We start from the raw sequence: 22,016 nt of genomic DNA on the forward strand, positions 1-22,016 counted from the left end.
ATCCTTTTCCTGCTCTTGAAACAACACCAAAATTATGTCTGTTACTTTTGCTCAGCTCATGAACAATAACTGAAGCAAATTAAGAGCAACAGCAGTAAAATGACCAGCCCACACAGCTTTGGAGTGCATATAGCATGGGTAAGAATTTTAAATGAAGCCTGATGCAAGGCTAGAGAGGCTCTGTGTGGTATATTAGTCTTTTCACATTCACTCTGTAAAGCATGTATTCCTACAGATCTCTGCTTCCCTCCCTCCAGGGTTTACTCTTCTTCCCTCTACCCTTTTCTTTCTCTTGTCCACCTCCTTCTGCCATTTATGGATTTTGATTGACGAGAGTTAAATGGCATGCAGCCAGCCTCTAAAGCAGCAGCTGGGGCTGGCAGTCCCTCCACTTACACATACAGGGATATCTTCAAATATTCCATTCTGAGATAAATCAGCACCCCAGCCATCTGATGTATGAGTGATTGGATAATGCTGTTTTGACCCAAAGCTGCTTTTGCTAAGACTCTATCTTTCCATCTCTCATACAATAAATGGATCTCTATGAAGTAATAAAATGCAAAATAATACCTAGTTCCTTCAAATCCACTCACAGCTTGGTGAGAATTTTGGAAATGGACTAAGTGTACAGACTGTTTTCTCCTGGATGTTTAAATGGTGTCTTCGATTTTCCAGAGAAACACACACACCTTTCAGAACACATAGGCATTTCAGTATATTTTTAAGGTAAAAAAAATTGTTAGTTAAAATTTTGCTTACAGGTATTTTTAAAAACTCATGTGTTTTGAAAAAGCACTAAATAAGATCTGTTTGGTAGATAGCCTGGGCAGGAATTCTTTGATAAAAACTCACCTAGTAAATATTTGGGATTAAAAAATTGAAGCATTCTACTCTGGATTTTTAAAAACTCCTGTATCCACTGAGTTGTGTAGTCTGAAAGTTCACTGCACCTTCAAGAAAGAAACCTCTGGTGAATGGGCACTCACTGTCAGGATAGTCCAGCTCCACATCCATGGAAAATCTGCTCCACACATTAGGGAGGATGTAACTGCATTTTTGATATTTTTTCCAGAAGAATTCACTTTGCAGAAGTGGTCCAACTCAAAGTGTCTAAGAGTGCAGTAAGAAAATCCCATCATACTAGAAGCCAGGGTATCCCAGTCAAGTTTAGCTATAATCCTCAGACTAAAGTTTAGGTTGAGGATGAAGATGCTGCCCTATATATTTTAACTGCACTCAGGGGCATCTGGGTTTCAGTGATCAGGAAGAAAACCAAATATGTTGTCAGAGCCTGGAGGTCCTTGCAAGAGTTTTTGGAAATCAATTGAAAGTTATTGAATACCCACTCCAAATAATACATTTATTTTGCAAATTTCAATTTTAAAACCAAGACCCATCTGGAGCGCCAGATTCACTGGTCTGCCTTGGCTGCACTGCATTGTTTGGGTGATGTAAAACATCTGTAAACTTGAATTGACTGGGCTTGTTGGCTCCCTGTCGGGTTTACAGCTGCCTCACATTGCCAGAGCAGTGCAGAAAGTCTGAGCAGACAGGTCTATCTCTTCTGGCTGCTGTGAGGCACAGGGCAGCTGAGAATCAGAGCCACTGGCAGGAAGCAAACATTATTTCTAGTGGGAAAGAATAATTCCACAAGGGTGATCCAAGAAAAAATTATCATTGCTGTGTACTATTTTAGGGAAGGGAAAGCAAGTCAGAAAAACTTCTGTGGAGAATTTTTCCAGTTTTCAATAAAATCACAGATAGTTTTCAGTACACTGGTATGTTCTCTGCTGTTATGTATAGTAAAAAGGAAATGGATGGATCACATTGGGAATTAGCACCAGAATCTGTCAATGGCATTATGTTTTGACTCTTGACTGCATCCAAGAGCAGTTCCTAAGGAATTTTAATATCTTTGTTGTTCCCAGGAATCTCTTGTTAGTTGGTCCCTATGTTTTATGAATGGAGACACGCAGACCAAATGTCTGCTGACAGGCAAGGACAGAAGGTGAGTGTGGGGAAAAGTCACATGCCACTTCATGGCAAAGGACAAAAATGTTAGTACATGCATTAAAAATGAAGTAGCAGTGCTCTGTGCCAGTATATATATATTAGTTTTAGTGTGAATACATGTTTCAAACTGCGTCATTCTCTTCTTGGCTTTCTTTCTACATCCGGTAGCTGCTGCTCCATAAATAGCTCCCGACCTTACCAAAATTTCCTTGCAGTCTTCTCGCTGCAGGCATTAGGTCACTCCTTGTTAATGAGCGTACTAGATAATAGATGTTAACTCCAGCACACTGCAGCATTTCAGCAGAGTGCATTCACCAGCTATGAACACAAAGTGTCACTGTGACCACACACTAATAATTCCAAGAAATATAGAAACTTTTGCCTAATTTTACATCTATTTATTTGTCATATGTGTGCTCATTTGGAACTTCTAGCATTAATTACCTTTGCTCCAAGTTGGGCCAGTCTGGGATTCTAATTATATTAATTTTTACAATTCATGTCTCTGAGGTCTCAGTGTACTTTGGAACTGAAGTCTAGGCTGTACATAATCAGGGCAGAAAAGAGACAGGTGGCAATATTGTACATTTCAATTGCCTTGTCTGATGTGCCCCTTTTGTAGAATAATGAACATTGGAGAAACAAATTGGTCTGTCAGAGTCAATAACAACCCAATGCCCTGAGCTGTTGGTCACTAATGCTTCCTGTACTTAATCAATGTGCTGCAGGAGATGTTCTGTTCAAAACAGTTAAAGATGAGCAGCAGGAGCAGATTTGGCAGCAGAACTGGGAGAGCAAGTGAAAACATCCACAGGGTTGGAGTTTCATTGTGCTAGGGAAGAGACAAGCCAAATATAAACAAAGTGCTTAAAGGAAAACCTGCAAAGAAGATTCTCACCGTCCTGTTGGTAGAGGAGGAAGAGGAGCTCAAGTCCTTCCTCCAAAATGAGTAAACAGAAGATTTCTACAAGAAATCATAGCAGGAGAACATCACACTATACATCTCCGCAGTTAAACCTTTAAAACAATCAACATGAGGAGTAAGAAGTTGAGAAGAATCAATTTTTTTTCCTCCAGTCATTACCAGAAAGCCTGAGTTACCAATGCAATTGATGCTGGTAGCAATGATCAAGACAACAAATCATCATTTGAAGCAAACTGTAAGGGAAGTAAAACAAATAGGGAAAATCTTGCAATGACAGTTTTTAAATCATGTCCATAAGTAGCTTCTGAAACAATTAAGTAAGCAAACAGAAAATTTCTGAGCAGGAAAAGGATAAAAGGTGATTATGCCTAACACACTAGACCAACAATTTTTTCAATGGGTCTTATGACATAAATCTGGACAAATGAAGGGTACTTATGATTGTGCACTCAGAAAAAACCAGAAGATAACAAGAACAGATAAAATCCCCTTCTCTTACTGAAAACTAAAGCTCAAAAGCAGAAACTTACACCTGTGTGTTATTTTCCAGAAATACAGACTTAGTGGTTGGAGCAGACCATTAAGCAAGTTCTTTTCCTCTCTGCACTTTGCCTAGACAATATGTTGGGGCTTCCATACCTCTTGGAAAAGAACAATAAATAAGTCTACATCAACTTATTCCTAGGAGTTTGAAAGCATATATATGCAAGCTCCACTTTTACTTGCTTGACAGTGGGAAATATAAAGCTATGACAGAACTGAAATGGACCTGTCCTTGTTTTGAAAACCTAACAACTATGGGAAATAAAAGGAGTTGGAACAAGGGAAGCTTAACAGGAGTCAACATTCACAGAGAATCTCATAAAGATTTTTAGGATGGGACTGTGATAACTTTATCAGTCTGAACTCAATTGTTTCTAGTCTAAGCTAGACACTTATGTACTCAAAATTGACTGAAATAAATAGATATTTTCAGAGGTTAGTACATCCCTGGTAATTAGTATAGATTTTGTAGAATGAAGAAGTACTTACCTTTCTCCACCGAGAGCCTAATCCCATCTTTGCTGAATACTCAGGAATTTCCTCTCTGACTTTTTCTAGTTTTACTTTAAACTAGAGTTTTTGCCTTCTTTCATATCGGACAGATTTTATGGATAAGGATGACAATTGATGAAAATTTGCAGGGATAGTCTAGTATTTCCCAAAGAAAAGAACAAAAATCATGAGAATTGAGTAAATTATTCTCCATGTGGTGATGATTTTTAAAACTTCTAAATAGTTCCTGTGAGTAGTGTTTTTTCATTGGAGCAGGATTGGAAGAGTAGAAGAGAGCATTGGATCCAGGGGTCACAGAGTTTGACAGATATTTTGTTTTCAGAATAAAATATTTATCCTGTTAAAAAAAAATGTTGGGACAAGATCAGATTTCAAAATTACTCACTCAAGATAGCTTTGTCTTCCAACAAATTTAAAGCAGAGAAGTATAGAAGCTCTTGTGAAAGATCTACAGATTTAGTTCTAGATGTATTTCTATCCCTTTGTAAAATCTGAGAAAAAAATACTTCTTTTTAATAGCCATTCCTTAAGTATGCTCATTGTTAGTTGATTTGATAAATAAAGAAGAAATGATCCAAACTAACCCAGTAAATTGGAAAATACTAAGGCCAAACTCCTCTTCACCCTGGAGAATCACAGTTATGCACAATTATTATGCCAACTTATGTACCTCTGAACAAACACTAAAATGCAATTCTTTCATCAGTGGTGGAATAGCAGCAGCTACAACTGACACAAGAGCAGAAGGAACTGTTGCAGATTCCCAGGACAGAGAGTGAAATTAAGGAAACAGTATTTGTGTTGAAAGCGGGAAAGCCTATGCCCCTGATGGATTTGATGTGGAATTTTTAAATACATTTGAAAGTGAAATCATATCGGGCTTACAGGACTATGTCACCAAGCTTTGGAGAGGATCGCTCCCAGACTCCCACAGGGAAGTAACCGCCTTTCTGCTTCTCAAACCAGATTATGATCCTCTGGAGGGGATGTCCTTTCCGTAATTAAGGTTACAACCACAGCCCCGTTTTTATGGCTGATTTTGATATTCAGTATGAAACTTATACAGGACTACCTGAAAAAGTCCAACAAAGTAACCAGAGAATCTGCTCCAATCTTACAGAAATATACATTAATATCTCTTATTTTAGCCGTGATTACAAAAACACACAGATGTACAATCTTTTGTCCACAAATGGTTAACATAAATTTCTCTTAAACTATTTAAACACACTATTCTCAAGAAACAATTGTATTTAATTGCCAGAGACCATTCCACGAAAAGAAAGAGAAAGGACATTTTTTCTGAGTTTCACTTGATTTAAAATAAAAAATATCCTCTAACTGGAAAACAAGAACAAAACAAAGCAGATAAATTATATTTAGACAAATCAAATGTTTTTCCACTAACCTGAACAATAATAATGAAAATATGGAATTTACATTCTGTATTAACTCAGGTGAAGTAAACAGTCAGCAGTACTCTTATCCTGTCCAGTAATGTTTATTAGCCATTTTAAAAATTAAGAATAACTATAGGTTCCCTTACCTAGACTCAAAACATGTATGGTGTTGTTTTGTTTTCGGTTTTGATTTTTGTTTTTTAAAAGACAGGATTTAGAAGTTTCTTTCTAATAATTATGGACTGCACCTCAGGCTGACAAGGCTCATTTACAGACACATCTCCATGTAAGCCAAAGGATCTACCGCCTATTTTTGGTGGCTATAAGAAAGCAATACAGGACCTCACACCTTCATGTCATTGATAAGAATTTTCTGGTGCTATAGAAACACGTGTGTGAACAGCAAAGATTTTTGGGAATTTACCAAAGCCTAACCTGCCAGCATAATGTCCTGAAGCATTTTAAATCAGGCCAGAGAGTATCTCCTATTTGTCCACTTATAAACAGCCCTCTTCTCCCTGAGGCCCTAAGAGGCAACCTCTATTAATTGTGGAGTGATTTTGACGTGATTACTCTCAAGGATATTTGTAATGAAAGAATATTTAGCCCCTTTGAGAGATTAGTGAAATATAACTCATACACCAAAACAACACGTTTATAGATATTTACAAATAAGACATTATCTGTGGGACATAAATTGAGGAATTTTTGTACCCCTGAGTTCACTCCCTTCTAATGTCAGCTTTTAATTATGGATAAAAATCATGAAAAGAATCTGCACTTGATATCCTTTTAGGATGAATAAATTCAGGGGAGATAAAAGCTAAGATCAACTGCAAAAGCAACTGGATCAAGAATTCTTTGATGAAGAATGGATTGAGATATGTAATCAAACAAAAACAATCTCCATTAGTGTAAGATACCAAATGTTTATATTTAATGTTATTCATAGAATATGTACAACTACAGAAAGTATGCACTAAGCAAATAGTGACAATGATACATATATAAAATCTGATTTTGAAAAGCAGTTTCAGCATGTGGAATAGGACTCAAAGCATTCAGCAACTCTGACACAAGGTTGCAGAATTTGTCAGTGTTATTCTACAAAGTCATATGTTCCTTATCATGATCTTGCCTCATCATCTATCTGAACTCTTTTTAAAAAGACAGATGCAAAATGAGGTTTGTGGGCCTTACGTTGCCTGCTGCTAGGGTATTTATTATGAAGTGTACAACAAACACTGTTTCGGGACTGGAAGGGGGTGGGAGAGATTGAGGTGGGGTAGCAAAAGGTGGCAGAAACATTTAATCTGGAGAATAATAACTAGTGAAGAAGTAAGAATCCTTCAAATATGGTATGTTAGAATAATTAGACTGGAATTAATACAGAGAAAATGATCTATAGACTACATTATCACCCATGCTTATAATAAAAAAGTATCTGTTAAATAAAATAAACTCACACATATTTTAAGTTAGATTTGTTGTGGAAATACCTTCTACAGCCAGCTAAAACCCTATAGCTTTTCTAAATACTAAAGTCAATTTTCTGTATTTGTACCTAAAAAGAAGTCTTGGTCCTCATTGTTCCAGACATGCAGAAATAATGACAAGATGTGAGGGATGTGGTTTAATTTGTCTGCGACTTTATTAACTGAACTCACCTGGGAATCATTTAGCAATAACATACTCAGTGCAGGTCATCATTTCTTCTTCACTTGTTTCACACATTTGGGGAGAGCTGTCACTCACAGCAGGGACCCCACTGCCCTCCCCTGCAAGGAAGGTAAAGAGCTGCAAAGAGGGTGCTGCCTATTTGCTGCAAGAGCCTCTCTTCTTTAGCCTCTTTAGCAAGCAGCTGCTCTTTGATTTGCTTCTAACCCTGGCTTATCAAGGAAGGAGGTGCCCTGGGGAACAAACACAGGCACTGGTCACCTGCCACCAGGAAACACCAGCAATTACCTGGGTTGCTCTGTCCAGGATCCCAGAGATCTAATCATTCTCACGACAAACAGAAATACAAGTGAGGAGATGGAACCCTCTCTCCTGGATGGTTTGTGTATCCCAGTGATAGTTGTTCCTTTGTGGGAGTTCAAAAGAGGTGAGCACATCCCTGAACACATCCAGCCTCTTCATAGTTCATGCACCTTTGAGGTCTTGCTCACCTGTTCAGACCTTTTGGTCTCATAGCACACATCCCCCACCACTCACAAAAGCATTCTCATTCACAGCACTACCTTTCAACTTCTTTCTCCCTTTCCTGGTTCCTTTGTATACAAACTGCACTGGAAATACCTTCTGGCATACAAACCTCCTTTCAGGGCAATCCTACTGAACTGGTTAAAGGATTATCCAACACTCAAGACCCACCTCCCATAAGTTAATTTGTCTTTAATAATACATAAGTTCTGGCAAGGAATAAGGAGTTTATTGTATCACCAGATGTCTTAGTCAATGCCTAAATCTTGCCAGTTTATAAAGAACGAGCACAGATACCTGCTGTGTCTTTCAACTGAATATGGTATTTGAAGGATGAAGGACTACTTCTTTCACTGACAGGTCTCCCTGCTGGCAGGTGTGTTGTACATGTTGGGTTGTAGAGGTCCTCAAAGCTACCTTTCCTGGAAAAAGAAATAGGCTAAAGTACCTCATAGAAAGTTTGGCATCCACAAAAGAATAAGTCCCAAATCATATTTACTCAATATCTCATGGGGAACAACACCTCTTTGAACATAAGGCCATGGGTTGCATGGACTATTTATGGAAAGTTTTTGACCTCTGTTGCACGCCTACAAGTGCCTCAGTTTACCAGTGGCTGCCTGAGATTTTAACCACAACTGCTCTGGCACACCCTTTTTTCAGTTTTAGTGCTCAGCATGGAGAGCTTAGCTGGACCATTTCTATTTTCCCAGGGCTCGGTTCATGTCTTTAACCACAGATGTCTATTAGCATCTGAGATGTTGAGATTTTCTGTGGCATTCTGCTTCTCCAGAAAGGCAAAGGACATCTTGTTCCACATCCATAAACTCTAAGAGGATTCATGCAACACTGTAGGATGTCTCAAATGTACTAGGTAACCCTATAGGCAGCTGTCAGCAAGCCCCTGAACATCAACAGTTGCATCATCTTCTACTCTGCTGCATAAATCTTTATCATTGCTTTGTACAACCATAGTTTGGTTTGTACAAGAGTGGGTATCTAATTATTGTGGTCTGGGCAATTTTCTTCGCAGTTATCCAGTAACATTCCTTGCAAAAACCAACTTTTTTCTCAACCCCCAACCTGGAAAAAGACAAGCATTCACCTATGGGCAGGTGCATCTTGCCACAGGAACATTCCATGCCAGAAAAGAGCTCAGTGGTCTCTCTTCCTTCTCTCTTTCTCCACACAATGGAATCCTAGATATTGAAATGGTAACATTTTTCTACCTAAGCTGACTTTTGCTCCTTTCTCTTTCCATCACCTTCACAGCTGCCATGGGGCTACTCTTCAGAAGCTGTGTATAGTTCCAGAGTGGACATAAAAATGGCTGGAACATTTCTGTCTTTTCCAACCCACACAGGGAAAGGGAACAGAGTCCCGTTATGTTGTGCATTTAGCTTCCTTTTGTCTGTGCATGTGGAAAGTTTTTTCTTGATCTGCTCAATACCTGCTACATTTTCTGCACTCAGTTTCCTGAACAGCTACCTTCTGATCCTGAGCCAGAAGAAAAACAAACAAAAAATGTTCAGCTGAAGTGTCAGCCATGTTGCTTCTGTTCCTACTTGCCTACCCTCTAAGGAAAGTTTATATTTAAATTTTTCTTTCAGTCCTACTGCCACTGTACAAAAGCCACCAACTCCCTCACTGCAAACTCATAGAAGGCTTCAGCCAGGTCTGCAATTTATCTTCTAGGGGACGCTGAAGCCTGATGTAAGAAGCATTTGCATCTGGATGCAGTTAGGAAGTTCCTCTGCTGCCTCCTTGTTGGTAGTTGGTTGGCATTTTCCTTCTCCCAGGTGTGTTGAGCAAACCATTTGTTTACCATCTTCTGTTCTTCCCTTCACCTGTTCCACAGCAAGATGTCAGCTCAGGCACTATATCCCTTTCTTCTCATTTTTTTCAGATAAACCCTTTTCCTCCACAACACTTCTGCTCCCACTGAAGCTAACTGGAGATTGGCCATTTGTCCAAGCCAACAGGGAATGTGAAAACTAAGAGCAAAGCCTAATGAAGCTTGGAGAGAACAACCATGTTGTGCCTAATTGCATTCAGGATTTTTCAAGCATTTGCCTTCCTAACTCACACTGAAATAGGAAATTCATTGGAGGCATGCTCTGCTGATGGATGCAGCAGTTACAGCTCACACACAGGTTTCCATCCAGGGCTGCCTTCTGACCTGGACATCTGTGACAGAGAGAACGCACATGCAAGCTGGCTTAACAGCAGCCACTTGCAAAACTCACAGAAATGGGACTGTCTGCTGCTGCCTGTGCAGTTTGGACGAAGTCTCAGAGCAGACGTTTACAACTGACATAGCATCGCTCACAATTTACTCTACTCCTTGGTAGGGCTCTGAGATCTTTTTTCCCTGAAAAATTGTAGGGGAACATGGTTTTCTTCCTCCTCTGAGATCTTTAAGTCTGTTTAACTAAGAGATTGGCTAGAAACCTGCCAGCACAAAAATATGACTAAAATGCTGCACTTGTCTAACAAGGATACCAGAGAGCTCTGAAGAAATGTTAGGGGTCTGCCAATATCTATTTATGTTGAAGGTGCCCATGGCATTCATAATGTACAATAAATAAGAGCAGTTATTCCAAAACACTATAATGAAATGTTCACAACTTAAAAGTAAATACTAGTCAAAATTATTTGCTGTGTTATTACTCTCACACAAGGGTATTTGTAATGGGTGCCAGAATCAAAATTCTTTATTAAATATATAATTGCTTTTTATCAGATGACCCTCCAAATACAAAAAAGTTTATGTTGGTCTACTTGAATTGTTTTGTTGTGAAATAAAAATATTAAGAAGTCATTTCCAGAGGATGAGAAATAGGTGTTAGATACCCCTCTTTTTCTTTTTTTTTAATGCTTAATTCCTGCTACATGAATTAAATAGATAAGGCTGCAAGCAGCTGCTCCCCACCAAAACACTTCACAGTTACATGATAAAATGTAGGTGATAACATTGCAGTGCTGTAAAACAAGGTTGTAGAAACGTGGGCATGTACTGACAAATTTGCCTTTAAATCTTCTTTGCTAATATTTATAGGCATGAAATCTTTAAGCACCTTTAATGTGCCTATAATCCTGCCCATTTGACAGCTTTTACATAATTTTATAGGGAAAGGTGACCCGATCATCCCAGGCTGTTGACAGTGCAGCTGAAATGGCCCTCCAATAAATGAAGCAGGATTATCCAGACACTATGGCAAACAACAGCTCATAATATGCATCAAGAAATTTCCATAGCACACCGGATCTTTGTCTTCAATGACACATGGATCATGACGGGATTTCAAGAACACATTTCCCTAGACAGTTGATAAGTTTTAACGTAAAAGTATAGCATAAAAGGCTCCCTTCAGATAGGTTCTCTTTTCCATATTAGAAAGAAATTGCTTTCAGTCTGGAAAACTACAGGCATAGTTTTAAGCTGAATTATCATGTTAACTTATACTGCTTAGTGTAGCTGTGTTTCCTGACACTTTGAATACATTTATGAGTTTATTCAGTTAAAATTATAAAACATTACAAGAAATTTTTTTTTGCTGTGGTAAAAGTCACTATTGACAATAACGAATCTTGATGAAGGCTGTAATAAAACTATGCAGAAGTTTTTCTGAAGCTTCTTTCTTATGCTTCTCCATAAAATACTTTACACAAAAATGCTAGCTATATGCCTCCTAGGTTTACATGATAATGTCAAGAAAAGGTTTTGATGTCTGCTGTCAATTCATGCCAAAGGTACTGTGTGCTATAAATTTAGTTTATATTGGGGTAATTATCAGTGACATGGCCAGATTGTATTAATACCTCTGCTCCTATTGCTTAGCCCAGGTACTTTACAATTTGAATGCCACAAAATATCAATACTGATGCTTTATGGCATCATGCCAGAGCAGCCTGAGGACAAGCAAAGTAGAATTGGTTGACAGTTTTTGTTCGAGCATGGAGTTTGTTTGGTCTCATAAGACATTTATGAGGTCAATTGGATGTCATTTAGAATATCAGGAGAGAAACGTATTTAAACTACACACCATGTCCCACTAGGAACACAGAACTCTGTGCGCAAATACTAAAAAGGCATTGTGAGCGCTGCAGAGATAAAGAAAAAAGACTGGGCTATGAGTGAAAAATAGGGATCATCCCCAGAGTAATAACTCTCCCTTTGACAATCCACAGAAAGAAATTAGGCAAAAAGAAAAACAAAACCACAAAACCACATGCAAACACAAAAAAAGCTTTGAAAACAGCAAACATTAATTTTCCCTTAAAATAAAGTTTGTACTGATGATATGGATGCTAACTCAAGACTTAACAGGGGACTAAGACTCTGAAACACCTAGGAAAATACTCTCAGTATGTGTTTTCCAGAATTTTCCTTGGCATGGGAATAGCAATGAACACTGATAAAATGGAAATAATAAAAAACCAGAATGTCCTAGTTACTAGACTGGAATTTTCTGTCATTCTGACATTTGTCCTCCTGGAAAAGTATTGTATTTTTCTCTGTCTCTGTTTTTTCTTCTGTTAAAAATTAAGATGAGTGGAATTTAGGTACATTGTGAGTACTTTGACAGTTCCATGTTCATAAGAGAAAAATATAATGACATAATAAATGATTATCATTCACCATTATAAAAAGACAGCAGTCAAATTCTACCACTGATTTTTAAAGATCATTTAATTCCAAGTCTTCTGCCATGGGCAGGGACACCTGCTCAAGCTCCCATCTATCCTGACCTTGAACATTTTCAATAATGGGGCATCCATAACTTCTCTGGGCAACCTGTTCCAATGCCTCCCTATGCTTTTAAAAAATATCCAAGATTTGTGGGGTTTTTTTTAATTTTGTTTCTTAATTAAATATGTGTAAGAGCTGATTACCTCCCACGGGCTGAGCTTTTAAAATCAACACCAACATGTATCAACAGAAAAAAATCACCTCATCTAAATTACATATCTTATAAGAGTCACGAGATTACATTTTCAAAACATCACACAATGAAAACTGTTTTTCCTTACAGTTCTGTTTAACACTCTACAGCAATATATAAGGTATTTCAGTATTCAGATGCCAGGGGAATATATCTTCTTAGCTGACCTAGCTGCTGGCAATTCTGGTACTAATTAAATAAGCAACACTGATTTAGCAACACAAAGGTAATCCTACAAAATATGGTAAAATCTTTATACCAATGACTTTGCTGAAGGAATGAAAGTCTCAAAATCACTATGAAAACTGACTTTTCATAATCGGTCATAGTTTTATGACTTTTCTTCTTCATCATCCATGTTTTGTATCTAGAAAAAAATAATGATGCTTTATAATAGATCCAAAAGCTCTAAGAGTTTTTATAGATTGATAATCTGCTCTTTATTTTTCTGTGGGTGTGCACAGTGTTAAAAGTGCACAGAGACGTCTCAAAATATACAGAAAAAAATTATTGTAATTGTCTTCAGATGCTGAGATACTCATGTTGCTACACTTTTGGTCATGGTTTGGGAAAACAGTGTGCATGATTGTTTCCATGAAGTCCACCAAAAAGGAAGACTTTGCAGATGTAATTCTTACTCATATTTATATGTTACAGAAAACTCATATATGGCCTTTAATGTTCTCAGAACTTAAAGTAGCATTAATATTACTGTAATGACAAAGTAAGATGTATTTCAGGGTATTTGTAATCATTTATCCTTCTTAAAAATTCTTTTTTGCCCTCTTTTGTGTTCATTATTGTCAGATAACAGTCACAAAGTTAGCAAAGCAGTACAGAAAAGAGGGACTACATTCAATAGAATGTAGATAAAATAAACAGGTTGCAGGTGGTGTTTGTTTTTCTTTTAGTAGTGGCTGTAATGATGAAAATATGCAAGCAAACGAATGGGTCAGTAGTCTCACCTTTTGCATGGAGAACAAGGAGTGAAGCCAGTTAAGGAAATCATTGCCATATATTTATATTTTAGGTACTGTTTTTCCATAACAGAGAAAGTATTTTGGACATTACTTCAGAAGGCCTGGAACTCGCACAAGACAGATCCAGAATGCTTTAAGTATTAAAGTGGTTAAGGGGAAAGAGTCTATCATCACTAGAAGATGGCGACTCAGAGCTCAGAGCACGGGACTCTCTTTCTGATCTCTGTTTGCCCTTTGACTGCATTTATCTGCCCTAAACTACGTATCTTTACACGTAGGATCACCTGTGTAAGTTCACCACTCCAAGCTTCCTCTCCAATCCACAAAAGGAAACAAACACCTCTGGAGGGTACTCCATAATACCCATTTTGATGCTTATGTTATGGAAAGATGAATTCCTCTCTGAACATGACACATGGGCTCTCACTATGCTAAGGCACAGGCTGCTCCTCTTGATGAGTGTGCACAGTGCCTGGAACAGGAGAGCTCTGCCCCTGACATCCCTAGCATGGGAAGATGCTGCTGCAATGGAAACAGTCCTGCAAGGGCTAAGATCAGATTCCAGTCCCTTGGCAGCTTTTGTAGCAGCAAGTCCTCTTAGAGACTGGGTGATGACAATTTTTGATTGTGTTAATAAAGTCACTTAGTTCTTTGAAGCTAAGAAATGTTGGTAGAGCAAAATGGAATTTACCAAGACTCCACGATTAACATCCCTAATCTTGAAAATGCAGATGAGACCACATATTTATTTAACAGCCTCTTCATCACTTTCGTGATAGTGTGAAACAAAAAGGCTGGAGAAGACATCACAGTGCAAAAATAATTATAATTAGGAAATGAGGGATAGTAAATAAATCATCTTCTATGTTGCTTTCTTCTTTTCCCTTTCATTTTGGGTATGTTTTCACACACTGGTTCTAGGATTCATTTGCATTCCAAGTGTTCTTATTGAAGCAGCACCATTTACTCTACAATATATACAAGATTTTCTATTTTTAAAATTCTATTTCAAGACATGAGCTTGGCATACAAAATCAAATCCCAGGAGTGAGTTCCTTCTTTTTCCTTTAAAAAATAATAGTAAAAAATTTTTCATCTGAACAGTTTTAGGTTACATGATAGGAAAATCAGAAGATAGTACTTTCATCCACTTGCTCCTGTTTTCTTCCCCATTCTGTAACACAGCATCTGCAAAAATTAAAATGAAAAAAGAAAAAATATGAAAGTTCCCTTTTTTTTCCTTCTGTTTTAGGCATTTAATTACATGTAAATATATAAATGAATATAAGAAAATTCAGTATCCAATATCCAACATAATAATTACTTTCACTGTCTAAACCCCATGCACATATGCAACACAGCACTTATCTGACATACTGCAGGGTCACAGTTCAACTGTGATAGTCTATTTGATGAAAGTCTACATGCTGAAAAGAAATTTTAACCACGAATGTTCAGAAAGTTTGCTCTTTGTAACAGTAAGGTATATAACAACACAAATATACTTCCTACCAAAGAGGAACTTCATTTAAAAAAACACATTCAGATTTACTTGTTAGAACATGATTCCATTGTGTTAAGATCCATCTGGAGTTAAAAGCCTATGCTTTTCAAGCATTGAAATGAATGTTAACTTTTACTTACAGTCTGGAGTGATTTTACTACAAATATATTACATGACTTTCCTTGGAATTTGGCAATTTTATCAGGCATATAACCTCCCACACAATCAGGAAAGAAGGAACATGTGAGCAGAAGTTGTCACTATTTGTCCTACGAACAGCAAGAGAAAACCCCAAAGTGCCCATACAGATTCAGCTGTCCCTGTTAGCTGCTACCACTACTCCACCTTTAGAGACAGATAACTCCACGTGCAAGAGCTAACTTCATTAGCAGCTGCAGAACAGGAACACATTTGTGTCCACTGGGCTTCCATTACCACAGTATCCAAGTACTTCATGAATAAGAAGAAACACATTTTCCAAAAAAATGCAAAACTGGGAAATATTCTCTTCTTTTATTAAAAAAACAAAGTAGTCAATTGGAGTTCACAGTGATTAAACACCTGCATTTCTGAGGTAGCAGCTATTTTCCATTCACATCAATTTCATTCTGGATTTCTGTTCCTTTACAGTTCCTCAGGTTAGATCCTATCAAATGAGTTATCCCTGATTGCTGTGAAGGTCTGGAGCAAAGTTTGAATGATAAGCCAGATTTACACAGTTCTAGCTCAATGATTTCACAGAAGAGCAGTTGTCACTATCCAGAGAATTAAAAAAAGTTTGGTGCTATTTGCAGGACAAACCATATGTGCTACCATGAAACACCACCTATAATGGCATGTGTGGGAGTGAAAAATTATACACTAGTATTGAGATTTACTCTTTAAATTTTTGTGGGCAGATTGATAAAAAAATAAAAAAATAAACTTGCTGACACCATGTTTTTGGTTAGTTGGGGAGAAGAAGGATGGAACTATACTCTGCTTTCAGTCAAATGCCTAAATCTCTGTTCAATTGCAGAAACTATATACCAGGGACAGAGTTCAACTATACAACTATTTTCTTCTATCAATGGAAATGTACCAGTATCTGTGATATTGTTTTCATATTTCAAAGGTTTTGATGGTGAAAAAGGCAAAACATTCCATTTTAATTCATACTCAGTTGATAATCTGCATTTAATTTTATTACATTTAAACTAAACTTTAAAAATTATCCTTCAAAGCATATGCCTGGATGAAAATTAAATGCAAATAACAGTCCATACTGGTTTATGGTGTGCACAGTTTTCCTGGGGTTTTAGTAATATTTTTATTCAAGAAAGTATCCTAAGCCACAGAGGCATCTAAGTACTTTTAAAAAAGCAGAGTGTCAAATGCAATGAACAGAGAGGAATTAGAAGTTATTTTAAGTGTGAACTTATGAACAATCATAAGATCTTATTCTGTACTTGATTTGATCCTAAGTACTGAAAATACTGAGTACTCACTTTTCCCCCTTAGATTTTTCATGATGCCTAAATAACACAGGCAAGGACTCAACTCAGAATCCCGATCCATAAGTTTGTAAAATTGCCACTTCCAGTTTCTTGTTCTGAAAAATTAGTAGTGTGACCAACAGCAATGTGCTGCTCAGCAGTTGGAGGTATTGTTAAATCAAATCAAAGGCTATTGTTGATTTTAAACACGTGTCATAGCTTTGCTGTAAAATAGTTAGAACAGCACTCACTTCAGATAGCAGAAAATGTAGAAAACTGTTTAAAGAAATCCATTTAGAAATATGGTACCAGGCTGAATGGCAGCAGAAACAGCAATGGGAAACCCCTTGTACCAAACACTGTGTTCAAAATGCCAGATTCTTATTCCTCTTGCATGCCTTTTCACATAGTGTGAGGTTATGTTCCTGAGGGATATCATAACCCATTCTTTCAGGAGCTACTTAAAATTAAGTGAACAGTTTAAAGTTACAGCTGAGCCTTTCTTTACAATCAGTAGAAATGGAAAACACCAGCTCATCTCCCTACCTTCAACACCCATCCTGGGATGGGTTGAACTGCATCGTGGTTACGGCCTGTCCCTCTCTGATTAGAAAGTGAGCCTTGGAGACACTTGAAGTGAGCGCCCTGACTTTTACTTAGCTAATTTTCAGTAAATTAAATCCCACACTTGGGTTAATTATGCTCCTGGCTGCAGGGAAAATGGAAAGGAAAGGGAAAAGGTAGTTCTAATATAAACAGGATCAAGTCTACATCCTATAAAGTTAATAACCAAACACAACAAGGGCAGCAAAAGTTTTTCGAGCTCTGCAGCTGAATACACTAGTTCTGTATTTAGTCCTATAAATTTTAATCTTAACTTGCTAAAAGAGGGCAAGGCTGATTATAATGGCCATAAGATCAGAGGTATGGGAGCATTTTCTTTTCAAGGAGTACATAATTTTTACCTTTTACTACAATCTCATTCATGTCAATTACATGAAAGCATCTGAGGCTGTTCTTCAGTAGCTTCAAAATGAAGATGAAAGTCAATGGGGCCATTACTCTCAAAAAAAATCCACAAAAGAGAAAGTATAAGAATTTTAATGTCAACCTTAACCTTTCTTTCTTTTTCCTTCTAATGTATACATTTTCCTATAGACTGCAATAATATTTTTTTCCTGCAAACTGAACTATATCCTCCAGTTCCTTTAACTGTGCAGCTGAGCATGAATTTGCTCTCCGGTTTCTCCTCACCTTTGCTGGAACCTAATAGTTTCTGCTTATTGTATTTGCCTGACTTGAACTGCAGCTTTTTCCAGAGCAGTGAGTGTCTGTCATATCTTTGCAAAGCATGTGTGGATTATGCCAACTACACAATTCTCTATCCTGGGTTCAAGAATATGTTGTTGAGTATATGTTTTTTAATGAAGCATGAAACATTAGTTTTAGAAAATGTCTTTCAGGAAAGTAAGATGAAATTGCTACTGAACTTCTTTGGTACTGGGATTAAAGTGTCAAAAAAACCCCCCAAAAACCTGCATTTGTCTGTAAGTGGAAATGGCTGTGGTTATAGGAGCAAAACACAAGACCCAAATATTTTCTTGCTCTCTTTCCAGCCCTCTGGGATTTTGGCAGTATGAGACTTCAAAGGGATGTCTTATATAATCAAAGATAAGAATAAAAAAGAAATGCCCCATTGTCTCCTTAAGAATGCATTATGATTAAGCAAAATCAAGAAACAAAATTAATAGAAATAAATATGGTCAGCAAGAAACCTTAGATAAATAATAATAATGCAGTTAGGAGAGAGAATTAGACATAATTGCAATATTAATGTATTGCTAATGAAGCTGGAATGAAACCAGGTGGAAGAGATATATTTGTTGCCCATTGGCTCCTGCAGTCTAGAGATAGTAAAATGGAAAAACACTGAAAACAGAGGAAAATTTAATGAAAGTGGACTGAGCTGCCAAATCAGCAGTAATATGGTCTTTTTCATATAAGACAGAGTAGGTAATATGACATTACCCTAACATTAGTGAAAGTATTATAGTTGTCATCCTATACGAGCCCACTTTTGCATATTTAAGTCACAATTCTTTTTTTTTTTTTTTCTTTTTTTTTTTTTTTTTGGTTGGTGTGCTTTGCTTATTTATTTTAATTAAGAATGTTTTCCTGGAAAAGGAGCACAAACAAAAATAATAGCAATCAATACCCTGGTAATGACAGAATTATTCTTTTCTTCTACAATATATTAAGAAAAAATCTTCAGTTCATTTTCTATAAGCTAACGATTCAGCATCTATAAACCTTTATTTACAGCTATAAAATGGACTAAGGAATTTGACCAAACCTACTGTGGGTAGAGTATTTTCTTGTTTGTTATCAAATCAGCTTTTTACCCCTTCACCCTCTTTGTTTCCTTGTTCCTTTCTTTCTAAAAAAATCTCTTTCCCATTGCTTCTAAGCATGTGGTTAAAGGGGAAAAAAATCCTATTCCCTAACTGATTTTCATTTAGTGCACCAGGAGCCTTAAGCCACTTTGTGTGCAGATTTCCAGTTTCAATTAGAATGGGTTTTCAGACATCAGATGATGTGAAAAAGTATCTCATTTGAATCACACGAAACCAAACCACTATGACACGGCTGATGAGGAAAACAGTGGTCTCATCTTTCCTGTGGTGTGCCATCTCTATTAGACTTTGTAAACTGCAGCAGTTTGAAATCTTTAACCAGCCATTACTAATAAGCATATGTTAATTGTAGCAGAGATCATAAGCAGGTCAATTAGGAGGCAAAGACTGGAACAGAATGAAACATTCAGCTGGAGGGAGAATTCAGGGCAGGTGTCGGCCAGCATGCGCTGCCCTGGCAGGAGCTCTAAGCATCTTGGGTAGAGCTCATTTAACGTTTTGATTTGCTGAATTTGCATTTCAGATTTCCATTCCTAATAGACAATACAGTCAGGCTTTGTTAATGAGGACTCTGATTACATGTGCCATTATAATTGAGAATTAGCAGGCCAGCCTTGTTTTGGAGATTAAATCCAAAGTAAATTGGATTAAAGACAATCCTGCTGAAATTCCTTTCTTTTTTGTTTTCTCAAGCCAAAGGTGAAGAAGACTCCATTTGTTCTGTACATATGGTTCTTACCTTGATTAGCAGGTCTTGTGGTTTGTTTATACTTTTTGAACATACCATCTATTAGTGGTTCCAACATTAAAAGCAAGTATGAAATTACTATGTTTACTTAAATGATCCCGACAAAGTGCCTAGCCTTATTGGTGTGTGCCGATGAATGGAATGCCAGGAGAGAATTAAGAGCATTCTGAAGCATTATTTCTTATTATAGAGTGAATGTCTTTAAATGTTCACCTGCCAAGGGTGTATCCTAGTACTTACCACTGACTTTGACTCTTTGTGCATGAGTTTATCCCCTCTTCATTTATACCAGTTTGACTCCATTACCTTCAGATGAGTTATTCCACTATTAAAATTACTAGATTAATATGTTATATAGTTCCAAAGGTAGATATTTTGATATTTTTCAGGACATTCAGAATCAGGAAAGCAGGGTGAACTATTTCTTTTTATTTGATCTCAGGTATTAGCATAGAGCAAGACAAATTCTGTCATTGATTAGTATCAATATTAGGTACTTTTTAGTAGCTGCAGACATGTCCAGTTGAAGTTCATCTTTCATGATTATTCTGTGGTTCATCCATTTAAATAAAATACAGTTCATATTCCTTCAAAATTACAAAATATTTTAGTTGTGTAGGCTAGTTATACTCCATTTTTCATTAATAAGTTTGCAGGGCAAACTTTGCTTGCAACTGAACACTAACAATAAGTTTGCCCTGAAATTACAAGAAAAACCATCTCGCAATTAGAGGACAGCTTATTCCTTGTCATTACATTTAGCACCAGACAAGAAGTAGCTCTTCATGTATAGGTCATCAAAGGTAGAAAGCAGAAAAAACTACCACCACAGTAAGTCCAGAGATTCAGTAAAGTTCTTGCTCTGTCAGGAAACTAAGGAATGTCAGCCCAATGTTTTGGGGGTTTCATACTTGTTGAATTCATAAATGTCTTGAAGTATCTTTCTGTCTATTACTTCCTTGGGACAAGATCCTAATCAGAGTTAGTCAGGTGTTGCCCTGGTAACTCAACTAGTCTTTGGACATGCATTCATGAAGTATAAAATTTAAGTTATATTAGTCCATGAGGAATCTTTGAGCATCCTTCATTGACTTTCTGATGCTTCTTAGTAATCAGACTGTAAGAGAAGCATGTAAAAACAAAATATAAAGAACTAGCTCTTTTTTTGTTTGTTTGTTTTTGTTTTGCTTTTCAAATTTACTTTTGGGTTTATAGAACATTGGGGCACTTGAGTTATTCAAGCAAAACAGATTTGCTGGAGTCTGAGTATAGAAAACCTTTTTGGGCTGCGGTACGTGAATACATCTTTTGGTAGCCTAAGGTCCAGAATAGAATAAAATATTGAAGTTTAAATGTCTTCTCTCTTTTCTATCTGTAAGTAGTTTAGACCAGAAAATATTATTTATCCTAGGAAAAGATGTGGTGAATTATAGTGATATACAAATATTCACTTTCTATATGTGTCAGACACTCCGAACAATCAGCATTTACCGCACCTTTTGCATCAAATACATATTCTTCTTACCACCCTGTCTGACTTTTGAGTTTTATGGGTTTTATAGAAATACATTTCTCCATGACTTCTCTCTATCTGAAGGACAGAAAGAGAAAGTGGAACTACACAAGAAAGTTGTCCAAGGAGATACCAGCGATAACAGTGACCCTGTGCTTGATATGCTCTGCACTGACATCACAGTGTCACTATTCCTGCATTGCCATTGTCAGTCTCCCACAGTCTCCCACTAAGGCTATTCTTTCAGTGCTGTCATGAAAACAGACTTAGCCATTAAATCGATGACAGGTAGACGATTAGACAAATTAATGTCATTTGTCTTTGGCTGTACATATCATATACACAAATATGTGTTTGAATATGACTCTATGTGCACATTTTCACGTATAGAAACAAAATATGCAATAGAAGAGCAGAGATTTTTAAGGAAAGGTTTAAAAAATTAGCCTTAGATACATATAATACTCATAACATTTTTTTTTGGCATTTACAAGACATTACTCCTTAGAATTAGAAATGTTGACATTGTGGCAAAAAGACCCTATAAAATAGTTCTCTATAAAAAGAAGTGATTATATAGGACAACCGTCTGGAAAACGAAGAGTTGTGACAGGACAAAAAGAACCTTACATATGGTAGAAAGCCAGGACTGCTGCAAAACCTACTGAACAGCTAAGTACATATTAATTATTATCACACAGCAACTTTAAAAAGGCTTGTATAATTAACCTCGAACTCTTCCTCACCTGATTTTTATCCCCTAGGCAGAGGCTTTCTTAGGAAATTCAGCAAATGGTAGATGATTCAACAACATTTTCACAGTGGAAAAGCCTTTGA

The sequence above is a fragment of the Prinia subflava genome, chromosome 3, assembly GCF_021018805.1.
Source record: "Prinia subflava isolate CZ2003 ecotype Zambia chromosome 3, Cam_Psub_1.2, whole genome shotgun sequence".
NCBI lineage: Eukaryota > Metazoa > Chordata > Aves > Passeriformes > Cisticolidae > Prinia > Prinia subflava.